The following is a 12,394-nucleotide window of genomic DNA, read 5'->3' as shown; positions in this document are numbered from 1 at the left end:
GGCACCTAGGAAAACCTACCAAACCTGTGCATTTTTTAAAACTAGACACCTAGGGGAATCCAAGATGCGGTGACTTGTGGGGCTCGCACCAGGTTCTGTCACCCAGAATCCTTTGCAAACCTCAAACTTTGGCCAAAAAAACACTTTTTTCTCATATTTTGGTGAAAAAGTTCTGGAATCTGAGAGGAGCCACAAAAGGAAATACCCCAAAACGCTATGTGAACACATCAAAATTACCAAATAAAAAACTTCCTGTTTTTGCAAAGGAGGGCACCTGCGTTTTTGGTCCTGGGCTCAGGAGCCATATAGGGAAACCTACCAAACCCAAACATTTTTTAAAACTAGACACCCGAATGAGTCCAGGGAGGTGTGACTTGCATGGCTCCCCATTGTTTTCCTACCCAGAATCCTCAGCAAACCTCAAATTTAACTAAAAAATCACATTTTCCCCACATTTCTGTGTGGGATCACCGCACCAGGACAAATTTCCTACCACCCAACTTGCCCCCGTCTCGCGGTAAAAATTATACCTCACTTGTGTAGGTGGGCCAAGTGTCTGTGACAGGGAAGAGCCAAAAACAAGAAGAAATTGAGGGGGATCCAAAGCGGGTCAAAAAGGGCAGTTTGAAAAAAAAATTTAGGCTGACAAGTAGGGCAGAATTTTCATTGGTATAGATGCGACAATGCTGGGTGGTAGGAATTTTGTGGATTCCTGCAAATTCCAAAAGGTTCCATCACAAAAATGTGGGAAAAATGTGTGATTTCAAGCAAAGTTGGGGGTTTGCAGGGCATTGTGGGTAAGAAAATGGTGCAGGGTGCATGTGAAGCATATCACCCTGGACTCACTCATATGTTTAGTTTTTAGATGTGTCTAGGTCTTGTAGATTTTTCTACATGGCAGCGTCGCAAAGTCTGTGCAGCTCTCACCATTCAAAGTGGGACGATTTTGAGAGTTAGACAAGCTCTCATGGCCCAAATGTAAAACCAAAACCCAAAATGTCCTCTTGCCTGCTGTGGGATAAGATGTTTTAGTGTGCAGGGGAGAGCTGAAAGACTGTTACCTCCTTCAGTTGGGGTGGGGGCATAAACATTCCCATACTGGTTGGTATTCACCAACCCACTATTTACTTTTTTTAAATTCCCTGGCATCTAGTAGGCTTTCTGCCCCCCCGGGGATCGGATTGAGGGTAATTGCCCCATCTGCCCACCAGTAGGCAGAACAACTTTGGCCCCATTTATTTGAGGTGGGGGTATGGCTCTTTTTTTGGGAGAAAAAAAATCTTCCCTGGCCTCTGGTGGGCTTTCTGCCCCCCTTGAGGGCAGATGGGCCTTCCAAATATAGGCCGATCTGCCCCCAAAGGTGGCAGATATGGCCAACAATAATGTGCCCCCATGGGGAGCGACCCTTGCCCAAGGGGCTGCCCTCCAAACAAAACAAACACATACACACACAATTCCCTGGTGCCTAAGTGGGGCAGAAATGGCCTAAAATAAATGTGCCCTCCAAGGGGACCACCCTTGCCTAAGGGGTTGCTCCCCTTGCATGAAACTGATGCAAAAAACAAAATCCCTGGTATCTAGTGGTTTCTGCCCCCCCGGGGGCAGATTGGCCTAATATAAATAGGCCTATCTGCCCCCAAGGGGGGCAGAAATGGCCTAAAATAAAATTGCCCCCCAGGGGAGCCATCCTCACCTAAGGGGTCGCTCCCATATGTAAAAAAAAAAAAAATAGAAATAAAAAAAAAACATAAATGATCCTTGGTGTCTAGAGGTTTCTGCCCCCTGGGGCAGATCAGCCTAATTAGAAAAGGCCAATCTGCCTCCGGGGGAGGTAGGGGCAAAAATGGGTGTGGGGAGCGACCCTTGCCAAGGGGTCGCTCCCCTCATGACAAGAACAAAAAAAAAATCCTGCTGTCTAGTGGGCATTTCTGCTGCACGATCGCTTCACAGTCGGGCAGCAGAAATGCTCAGAGAGACAGCAAAGGAAAGGAAAGGCCTTTCGTTTCCTTTGATGCCTCTCCCACCACCTTCACATGATTGGAAGAAAAATGCTTTTGCATTTCTCTTCTGATGCAGCACGGTAGGGATGGCCTCTGAGGTCAGCGCGCGACCACGCGCTGATGTTATCAGACGTCACTGGGGGGTGGAAAGGGAAGCGATTTCCCCTCCATTCCTGCCCTGGGGGTGTGGGGGAGAGGCTCGTGGGGGGAGCGTTAAGGGTTACGCCCTTGGCATCTCAGCACCGCAGTCAAGGACGTAACCATCATGTCCTTGGCTTCAAAGGGTTAAAAGCACAACAACTTTAATGCTCTTAACAGGTACTAGTGTTCTCTCTCACAAACTATTAAAGAGGTAGAAAAATGCGTCGGGACTAGATAATAGCAGTAATTTCATTCAATTTGCTGGGAAATTGTCATTAGAGATCCAGAAGCACACATCATTTTATCTCTTGCAAGTAATTGCTGGTCTGAAATAGTTGCAGAATGATCAAGCAAAAACATTTGATTCAGTTCTTGCTAAACATGGACCAGGCAGATAGGTTCATGTATGTTTACCTTCTCAATCTCTGATCCAATCCTACAAATCTTATTTCCAAAAAATGCTGCCATCTTTTGATAAAGTTCATAAGATGGCCTGTTTATTAAGGTACCTACTGCATGAGATTGCAATTAATTCATAATCATGAACAGTGCTTTAAACGTGAGGCTTCTGTATTCCCTCCCAGTAGTCTTCTGTTTTTCCAGCCATAATCTAATACTGAGAGAATTTACATAACTTAAAAGAGCAAATGTATTCCCATTTCATACTTTTTTCATTACATATATTCCAATTGTCTGCATGCAATTTCACTTAGAGTCCTGGCATCTTGGATTTCAGCCACTGAAGCAATATATTTCAGTGGATGTTGACTGAAACAATGATTGATAACGGTTTACAAAATTGTATAAAAACTAATTAGCTATTGGTTTGGGAAGACAGTGTGCAATTACAACCTACATAGGTTTTCTTAGCTAAAGTATATTCAAAATTTTTGAAGCTGGATTTCAAACGATATTGCAAAACGACCACTCCAAATTAATGAGGTGTGACCTTTTAAACCAATTGCATCAACAGAGGTATATGTTGACATCAAGCAAATGTTCCAATTGATGCGTGGGATGACTAATAATCAGGCTTATATTGTAGGTATCATTAAAGATTTTACAGAAGCAAAGACGCGGAGTGGCGAGTCAAATCAAAGATTCAAGTTACCTACTAATTGTAAAATACAAAACATCAGCAGTACAATCCATGTAATAAACAGTATAGTCTTTGGGTACTAATTCAAAAAGTTTAATATCATTTAATGTAAGACGTGTTTCCATAAGGAAATGTAGATCAGTTTTATCCTCTCCACTGAGGTCACATATCAGGTGCGGTAGGCAAGCGAATATCTAAAATTACGTTAGGTTTTAGTTTTAAATGATTTGTGTTCCTAACTTTTATAGGATTAGAGCTCTCATCATGGGCTCACTATAGAGCCTCAGTAGATTTTTACTGTCAAAGGATTGGGAGTATTGGAGCACTGATTGTAATTTTTGAGTTGTGTAAGCAGTTTAGTTTAGAAGAGATACTTCCATTTTACAGCTCTTCAGAGGCACCACAAACTTGACATCTGGCATGTTTCTGTTGATGTTGGACTGCAAATGACCTGAGTTCCTAGTCACAGGCTGCATGAGGATATAGACCAGCACAGATGATGCACCACTGGTGTGGAAGCCCTGCTTTATATGTACTCATGGATGCAGTTCTTCAGAGGCTGAGGAGCAAACTTTGTGCTGATATTGGCACTAAGGATCAGTGAAGTCAAACCTATTATGAGATGACCTACTGAACTAAAACTAAGAAATGGCGACCTTAGTATGAGATTTCAATAAAATGACAGTAGGCCAGCAATTTATATGAATGCTATTCAAAACAAAGTTGCCAGTCTAAAATGGAGATTGGTAACATTAAAATATAGTAAATTTCAAAATTAGCTTGTGAGTTCAAAATGAAGAAGAGAAACAACAGTGTTTATAAGCAGCATCAATCAGATTTCGTTGAAGGATGTATGCGTATCCGCTCATTATTTTGTGCCCTTTGTGGACCTGGCATAGTGTCTGAAGCACGAGCCTTGTGCTAAGATTCCCCTCAATAAAGATGCCGGTGATCAGTGAAGAGAGAATCTATTGGTTGGTTTAGGAGAACAAAGCTAAGAAAGATCTACCACTTCTTTGAAAATTCAGTATAGTGCAGAACGCCAGGAATTTGTTCGAACACTAGCAAAAACAAAGTTACCTGTATAAAATGGCGATTGTTAACTTTCACATAGTAAATTTAACAAGCATTTCCAATGCAACTGGTCTCGCATTTGCTCAACTTGGAGCTATTAGCGTTGTAAAGTCCTAACCATACTTTTCTTGCCAATTAAATTGAAAATGAAAAGTAAAACAGTTTCACATAAGCGATTTGAAGCACCTCAGCATGAATGTGAAGCACGAAGGAGAGACACAAAAGGAAACAGAAGTATGCTCGCAGTCAAACCTATCGGCAGGTATGCAATTAATCATGTAACAGGGTTGATGTCATACAAAGCACTCGATTACTGCCCAGCGAGATTGCGCTGCATACAAAATAACTAGAAAATGTAGTCTAGAAGCCATGCAGAAAACACAGAGCCTTGTATGTTTTCAGTAGTTGGTTGGTGCGCTCGAGGAGGGCTAAACACTGGAAAAGGCATGACGTATGCATGCCTTTCACAAATGAAATCAAGCAAATTTTAAAAGGCAAGTCCACAAACCAACGAAACTGGTGGGTGTGGCTAAAATCCCACAGAGGGATTACAACAGGCTAGCGTGCCTGCGCGCTCGACCCTTAAAAATCAACATGCAGGTGAGAAATGAGAGCTGAACGTCAAAAGGAGAAAAACAGTGGTTTTCCAGTAGCAGCAATTCGGTTTAAAAGTAGACTTTTTGAGATTTAAACCTCTCCCGTGACCACGTGAAGCTCATGTGAGTAAGCAGCAATCTGCAGCACACTTTTGTATTATCTCTTTATCGCCACTAACATGGATCCAAAATGTAATTGGAATCAGCAGGCGGCAGATGAAAGTCTCTGAACAAGGTTATGCCTATTAACATTCAACAAAAACTTCAGAAAATTAAGATTATATTGCAAAGGTCTAATATATGCTCATCTATTTAAAAATGCAACGATTTCATTAGCTGCTTTCTGATTAGCCTACTGGAGAGGTATCTGTTATATGTTGGGTCAGAATATGCTATGCAAAATCAGACATACTTTGAAATATTGATGTGAAATGTTGGCTGTTACTCACTTGAATGTTCACATTTAAAAATATCAGCCACAATAATGAAAACCACTGGTAAACTTAATTAAAATCCCACAACTGTCTTGTGCACACAGTGTACCCTAATGCATAGCTGCAACTTTTCACGTGCATCTGAGTGACATTTCTTTGTTTTCACTGCGCATGAGTGACATATGCACCTATCACGTGTGACACTTTGAGTGACACTTTACCAAAAACAGTTAACAAGAAATTATATATGGGATGGCACTTCACATTGTTAAAGTATTGCAGTACTTGGATTAGATTACAACTCGCAATTGGCATAGGACAGTATTGTGTGCGTTTGTTTTCAATTCTTTAAATGTCTTCTCAAAAAGGCGGACGTCTCTAACAGTCACAATGGACTTGGATTCCGAGATACTAACCATCAGCTCATTTCCGAACTTTACTGAAAGCACTGTCTTTTTCGGTGGCCTTTCCAGGAAAAAATAGGAAAATGAGAGTTCTACCTTCTAAATTGTACATATTTCCATTAAGTTTTGTCAGCCACCAAGGCCCTGTGGTTAGAACCGTTATACAACTGTTCAAACATTAAAAACATCAGGGAAATATATCCACACCGCTGCTTCTGTATTGTATGTTACCACAGGGAACAGGAGAGAAACACTGAAAAATGTGTGGAAACCCTTGTTTTCTAAGAAATAACTACCTGCAGCATTTAGTTTGCACAAGCTTGAAAACCTGAATACAGGCACGTTGCTTGCTCAGGTTTAGAGAAGCGCTATGTGTTCCGCGGCCCTTAGCCCGTGTTGACAATGGTGTTGGAACAATTTTCAGTGGGAGGTGGTGTCATCAGTGTTACACCACTGATGCCCTAAGCTTTGTGCAAAATCCAAGCATCACACAAAAAAATACAGCAAATGGGGCACTTTTGGCAGAATAGTGGTAAGGATGTGGTACATACAACAACTGACCCCACAACATCAGCTGACAGACATAAGTAAGTCACAGAGCCGTCTGAGCTGGTAACAGAACAACCGAGGGTAGAAAGGGTCGGCCCTTGAGAGTCCATTGGAATGCACACTATCATACCTTCCTGTCTCGCGATGAATGACAAACTAACATAACCAGCTTGAAGTCACTCACTATAAATGGGTTCCTGTCTTGCATTACACAACAGGACCAGCAGAAAGGCAGACGCACCATGTGATAGATGTTAGACCTGACAGCCTTAGGGTAGTCACCCCTAACTTTTTGCCTGCCTCCCTCCACTTTGTGGATACTGTTTTTGCTGGTTTTTAGACTCTGCGCACTTTACCACTGCTAACCAGTGCTAAAGTCCATATGCTCTCTCTCTGTAAACATGGTAACTTTGGATCATACCTGATTGGACTATTTAATCTACTTATAAGTCCCCAGTAATGTGCACTCCAGGTGCCTAGGGCCTATAGATTAAATGCTACTAGTGGACCTGCAGCACGGATTGTGCCACCCACTTAAGTAGCCCCTTTTCCTTGTCTCAGGCCTACCATTGCTAGGCCTGTGTGGGCAGTTTCACTGCCACCTCGACTTGGCATTTAAAAGTACCTGCCAAGCATAGAGCTCCCCTTTTTCTACATATAAGTCACCCTTAATGTGTGCCCTGGGTATCCCCTAGAGCAGGGTGCTGTGTAGGTAAAAGGCAGGACATGTACCTGTGTAGTTATATGTCCTGGTAGTGTAAAAAACCCTCAATTCGTTTTTGCACTGCTGTGAGGCCTGCTCCCTTCATAGGCTAACATTGGGGCTGCCCTCATACACTGTTGAAGTGGCAGCTGCTGATCTGAAAGGAGCAGGGAGGTCATATTTAGTATGGCCAGAATGGTAATACAAAATCCTACTGACTGGTGAAGTCGGATTTAATATTACTATTCTAGAAATGCCACTTTTAGAAAGTGAGCATTTCTTTGCACTTAAATCCTTCTGTGCCTTACAATCCACGTCTGACTAGGTTTAGTTGACAGCTCCTTGTGCATTCACTCAGACACACCCCAAACACAGGGTACTCAGCCTCACTTGCATACATCTGCATTTTGAATGGGTCTTCCTGGGCTGGGAGGGTGGAGGGCCTACCCTCACACAAAGGACTGCCACACCCCCTACTGGGACCCTGGCAGACAGGATTGAACTGAAAGGGGACCTGGTGCACTTCTTAGCCACTCTTTGAAGTCTCCCCCACTTCAAAGGCACATTTGGGTATAAAACAGGGCCTCTGCCCTACCTCATCAGACACTTGCTGGAGAAGAAACCGGAACCAGAAACTACATCCTGCCAAGAAGAACTGCCTGGTTGCTCAAAGGACTCACCTGTCTGCTTTCTACAAAGGACTGCTGTCTTGCTGTTGCCCTGCTGCCTTGCTGAACTCTTGTCTGGCTGTGAAAGTGCTCTCCAAGGGCTTGGATAGAGCTTGCCTCCTGTTCCTTGAAGTCTCAGGACCAAAAAGACTTCTGCCTTTCACGTGGACGCTCCGTGCGCCGAAAATTTCGATGCACAGCTTGTTTCGCGGCGAGAAAAACGCCGCACACCGACGCTGATCAACGCGACGCCCTCGGGACGATCGAGACTTCGACGCACAACCTCGCAAGGACAAAGCCGCCCGACTTCCAAGGAGAAATCGACGCGACGCCTACCGTGAGTGCGAAACTTTGACGCACGGCCTCGCAAGGACAACGCCGCCCGACTTCCAAGGAGAAATCGACGCGACGCCTGCCGTGAGACCAAAATTTCGACGCACGGCCTCGCAAGGACAACGCCGCCCGACTTCCAAGGAGAAATCGACGCGACGCCTACCGTGAGATCGAAACTTCGACGCGCAGCCCCGCAGAACGACGCGCAGCCGGAAAATAAGCAGGAGAATCCACGCACAGACCCGGGACATCTGGTAATCCCCGCGATCCACAAAAAGAGACTGTCTGCGCGCCGGAAAACGACGCCCGACTTCCCCGCGTGGAAAAGAACGACGCAAGTCTTTGTGTGCTGAGGAGAAATCGACGCACACACCCTTTTTCCACGCATCCCTTTTCCTGTGGCCCTCTGAGGAGATTTTCCACCAGAAACCAGGTACTTTGTGCTTGAAAGACACTGTATTGCATTCTAAAGACTTAAGACACTTTATATCACTTTCCTGTGATAGTTCTACAATTTTCCATTGCATCTTTATTCTTTTTGACCTACAATTATCCTGATAAATATTATATATTTTTCTAAACACTGTGTGGTGTATTTTTGTGGTGTTATATGGTGGTATTGTATGAATTATTGCACAAATACTTTACACATTGCCTTCTAAGTTAAGCCTGACTGCTCGTGCCAAGCTACCAGAGGGTGGGCACAGGATAATCTTGGATAGTGTGTGACTTACCCTGACTAGAGTGAGGGCTTTTGCTTGGACAGAGGGTAACCTGACTGCCAACCAAAAACCCCATTTCTAACAATAGACATGACAACCAATCAGGCAATCTGTGCCACAGATCCCAAGTCACTACTATATATACACCCCAAGTAGTGAGCTGAAGGCAACTGAAAGCAAAGCTTCCGTTCGAGTGTGCATACCTGCCGGCTTTTCTCATTGCCTGGTACTTGCACCTCTCATTACCTGATCCTTACCCGTGCTGCGGGCTCGGGAATCCTGACTATCTGCCTCGCGACACCAGTGCTGCTCCTCGGTTAGCTGAGACTGGAATGAGGAAAAGTTCACTCTGGCACACTGCTGGTACGTGCTGTGTCAAGGATGGGGGCAGAGCGCAATGTGCTTGTGCAGCGTCGAAACTAATATGTCCAACTTGGAGACTTTGCCAGAGCGCCTTAGTAACGACTCATGTGTGAGCTCCAGGTTTGTAGCAGGCTATAAATTGCCTGGGCAGTCAGAGCATGCAGCAGTGTACAGCAAGAGCTGCGTATGAGTTGCTTTTAATATTCAACAGAGCACCTCATGATGCCTGAGAAGGTATATGTGCATGGCCTACGCATTTTAGTACCGTGATGTAGGCACCTGAACTAAAATGCGTTAGTCTAACGTCTGAGGTGTGGTACTTGGCAGGCCTGCAAATGACACCGATTTCAAATCTACTGAATATCCATAACAAAAATATTCCATAACAGCATTTAATAAAGCAGCACACCGGTTTAAATCCACGTACAAACAAGTTTAGTCTCTTTGATTTGCAGAATTCAGTGATCTCCACTCGTGAGTCGGTCTCATTTGGAGAAACGGCTTTGTAAGTAATTGTACTGTTTTATTTGTTTAATTTAGTTCTACTGTTTATTCATTTTTTTAGCCCATATTTCCTTTTGTATGTTGTGTAGCTGCAGGTCCTGACCTGAGACATGATACACATTTGCCCTTTCTTTTACACCATTACTATACTCTGGGCCATATTTATACTTTTTGACGCAAAACTGCGCTAGCCGCCGGCGCTGTCTGGTGTGCGTTAAAAAAAACCGACGTACACCAGGCAGCGCCGGCGTAGGGGGGAAATGGCGTATGGGCGTCCACAAATGGTGCAAGTCAGGCTGAGGCAAAAAAATCGCCACAACCCGATTTGCGCCATTTTTTTACGACGCCCATCCCCCATTGAAATGACTCCTGTCTTAGCAAAGACAGGAGTCATGCCCCCTTGCCCAATGGCCATGCCCAGGGGACTTCTGTCCCCTGGGCATGGTCATTGGGCATAGTGGCATGTAGGGGGTCACAAATCAGGCCCCCCTATGCCACACAAAAAAATAAAAAAAAAAAATTACCTGGACTTACCTTAATGTCCCTGGGGTGGGTCCCTCAATCCTTGGGTGTCCTCCTGGGGTGGGCAAGGGTGGCAGGGGGTGTCCCTGGGGGCAGGGGAGGGCACCTCTGGGCTCATTCTGAGCCCACAGGTCCCTTAACGCCTGCCCTGACCCAGGCGCTAAAATCCAGCGCAAATGCGGGTTTTTTAGACCCGCCCACTCCCGGGCGTCGTTTTTGCCCGGGAGTATAAATACGACGCGTATGCATCGCAGTCATTTTTTAAGACAGGAACGCCTACCTTGCATATCATTAACGCAAGGAAGGTGTTCACGCAAAAAAATGACGCTAACTCCATGAACTTTGGCGCTAGACGCGTCTAACGGCAAAGTATAAATATGGAGTTAGTTTTGCGTCGAATTTGCGTCGAAAAAAACGACGCAAATTCGGCGCAAACGGAGTATAAATATGCCCCTCTGTGTTAAATTCAGCACCATTGACTGACTTACCCAAATATACTCTGCTGCCAAGTAGCATGTTCCAGCACCAATCTCTGTGTGCCATTAGAATCATTTTCCACTCTTAATCACTCTTCTTTCATTCCAATCTCTGCATTCAAACATAGCTGTCTTATGTATTATGGTAAGCAAAGACTGGTACAATTTAGCTCCCACCCTTTGGATTTGGGAATACTTTGCAATAAGTACAAGGATACTGAAACAGACCGCAGGGAGCATGGGAAATGGGTGCTTTAGAGTGGGAATACCAGACTATCAGAGATCGCTTAAGTTATAGTATGCAGGGTAACACGTGGTGTTGGGACTAAGGTGGAGTTTTAACATTGAGGACAGAGGATTTCTTCAGAACAGCCGCATCCATCCTGCTGCAACATGGTTTCTTTTGCCAGCAGTAATAGTTTTCGCCTGCTGTAAAGGGATGCTGAAATAACCTGACAGTTTTTTTTTATATTTCATGAACTTCACAATTTGAAGGGCTTACACAGCTCAAACAAGCTAAAAAAAATCAAAACATGTTTTAAAATGGGGGACAACATGTTTCACTAAAGAATCGCAAATCTAGTTTTCCTATATCTTCACATTTGTGCCTAAAAGGAGCATATTTTTCCTTTCCATACATTCCAGTCACGTTTAGAAAAAAAAATCAACTGTATTCACGCAGTAGACATTGATTTATTCCTTCCCTTGACAGGAGTAAATTCTAGACCATATCTAGGTTGAGAATATGTTGGTAAATCTTTGATAATATCCACAAAACCTCTGATGTGCACAACGTTTCCTGCCAGTTCAGGACTGGAACACTCATTCTATAGGAGTAGCAAATCTAATATATTCCTACAAAAATGGTAAACCAGATTTTCAACTATCATATTATACTGAAGGTAAGTATATATAGTCTTATGATATAATATGTATATCTTTCAGGTACCTAGATGTGTAGCTAAGGCCGTACTTCTATAACACTGTATTAGAGCCCTCCTGTTTTCTGAAATTCGTTTTTGTTGAATTTATGACACAATGTACTTTAATACTGCTAACCAGTGCCAAAGTGCTTATTCTTTCTCCCTTAAAGGTGGTATAATTGTCCGACATCCGACTGGCACATTTAATTTAACAATAAGTCCCCAGTTTAGGCCACTACATGTAGCCGGAGCCTGTAATTTAAATGCTGCTAGTGGGTCTGCAGCACTCATTGTGCCATACTCTAAAGTAGCACTTTGAAGCTGTTTTAGGCCAGGTGTTGCAGCCTGTACTTGAATTTTAAAAATGCCGTTTCGACCTAGAAAAATAACCTTTTGCCAGGCTTAAACACCCCTTTTTTCTGTCACACTTAACCTAGGCCCTGAAAAGCCCATAGGGCATGGTGCACTGTATTTAAAAGGTAGGACATGTAATTTAAAATTTAAAGTGTCCTCACAGTGAAAAAGAGTCCTGAATTCGTTTTTCAGTACTGTGAGATCTACCTCTCCCATAGGATAACATTGGGTTACCACATTACATTTAATAAGTGCTAATGTTAGATTGGAAATAGGTAGGAATAGTCGTGTTTGGCCTTAAAGGGATTACAATTTGAAATCCTCTTTAATGATAATGCTGGAGTTTAGGTCACAATTCTAAAAATGCCACTGTTGGAACGATATACAAAACAGTAATGGATAGAATGCTTTAATTAATCCCAGCTACTGGTAAGTAACTGTTGGCCTTAACTTTGACTTTGCTCTGGTCTTGAGAAACTAAATACCTGCGGTTGGTGTTTTGATCTTTAACACTTAGACTTCTAAAAAA

At 43.5% G+C, this 12,394-nt stretch overlaps 1 protein-coding gene across 5 annotated transcripts in view; it reads right to left on the bottom strand.

Moving 5' to 3' along the window:
• SGCZ (sarcoglycan zeta) overlaps window positions 1-12,394 on the bottom strand; it is a 4,310,842-nt gene that overhangs the window by 409,909 nt on the left and 3,888,539 nt on the right. The gene's annotated exons all lie outside the window — the stretch shown is intronic.

This window comes from Pleurodeles waltl, chromosome 1_2 (assembly GCF_031143425.1).
Source record: "Pleurodeles waltl isolate 20211129_DDA chromosome 1_2, aPleWal1.hap1.20221129, whole genome shotgun sequence".
Lineage (NCBI taxonomy): Eukaryota > Metazoa > Chordata > Amphibia > Caudata > Salamandridae > Pleurodeles > Pleurodeles waltl.
Note: the sequence above shows the minus strand (reverse complement) of the source record. Positions and strands in the feature narration are given on the sequence as shown.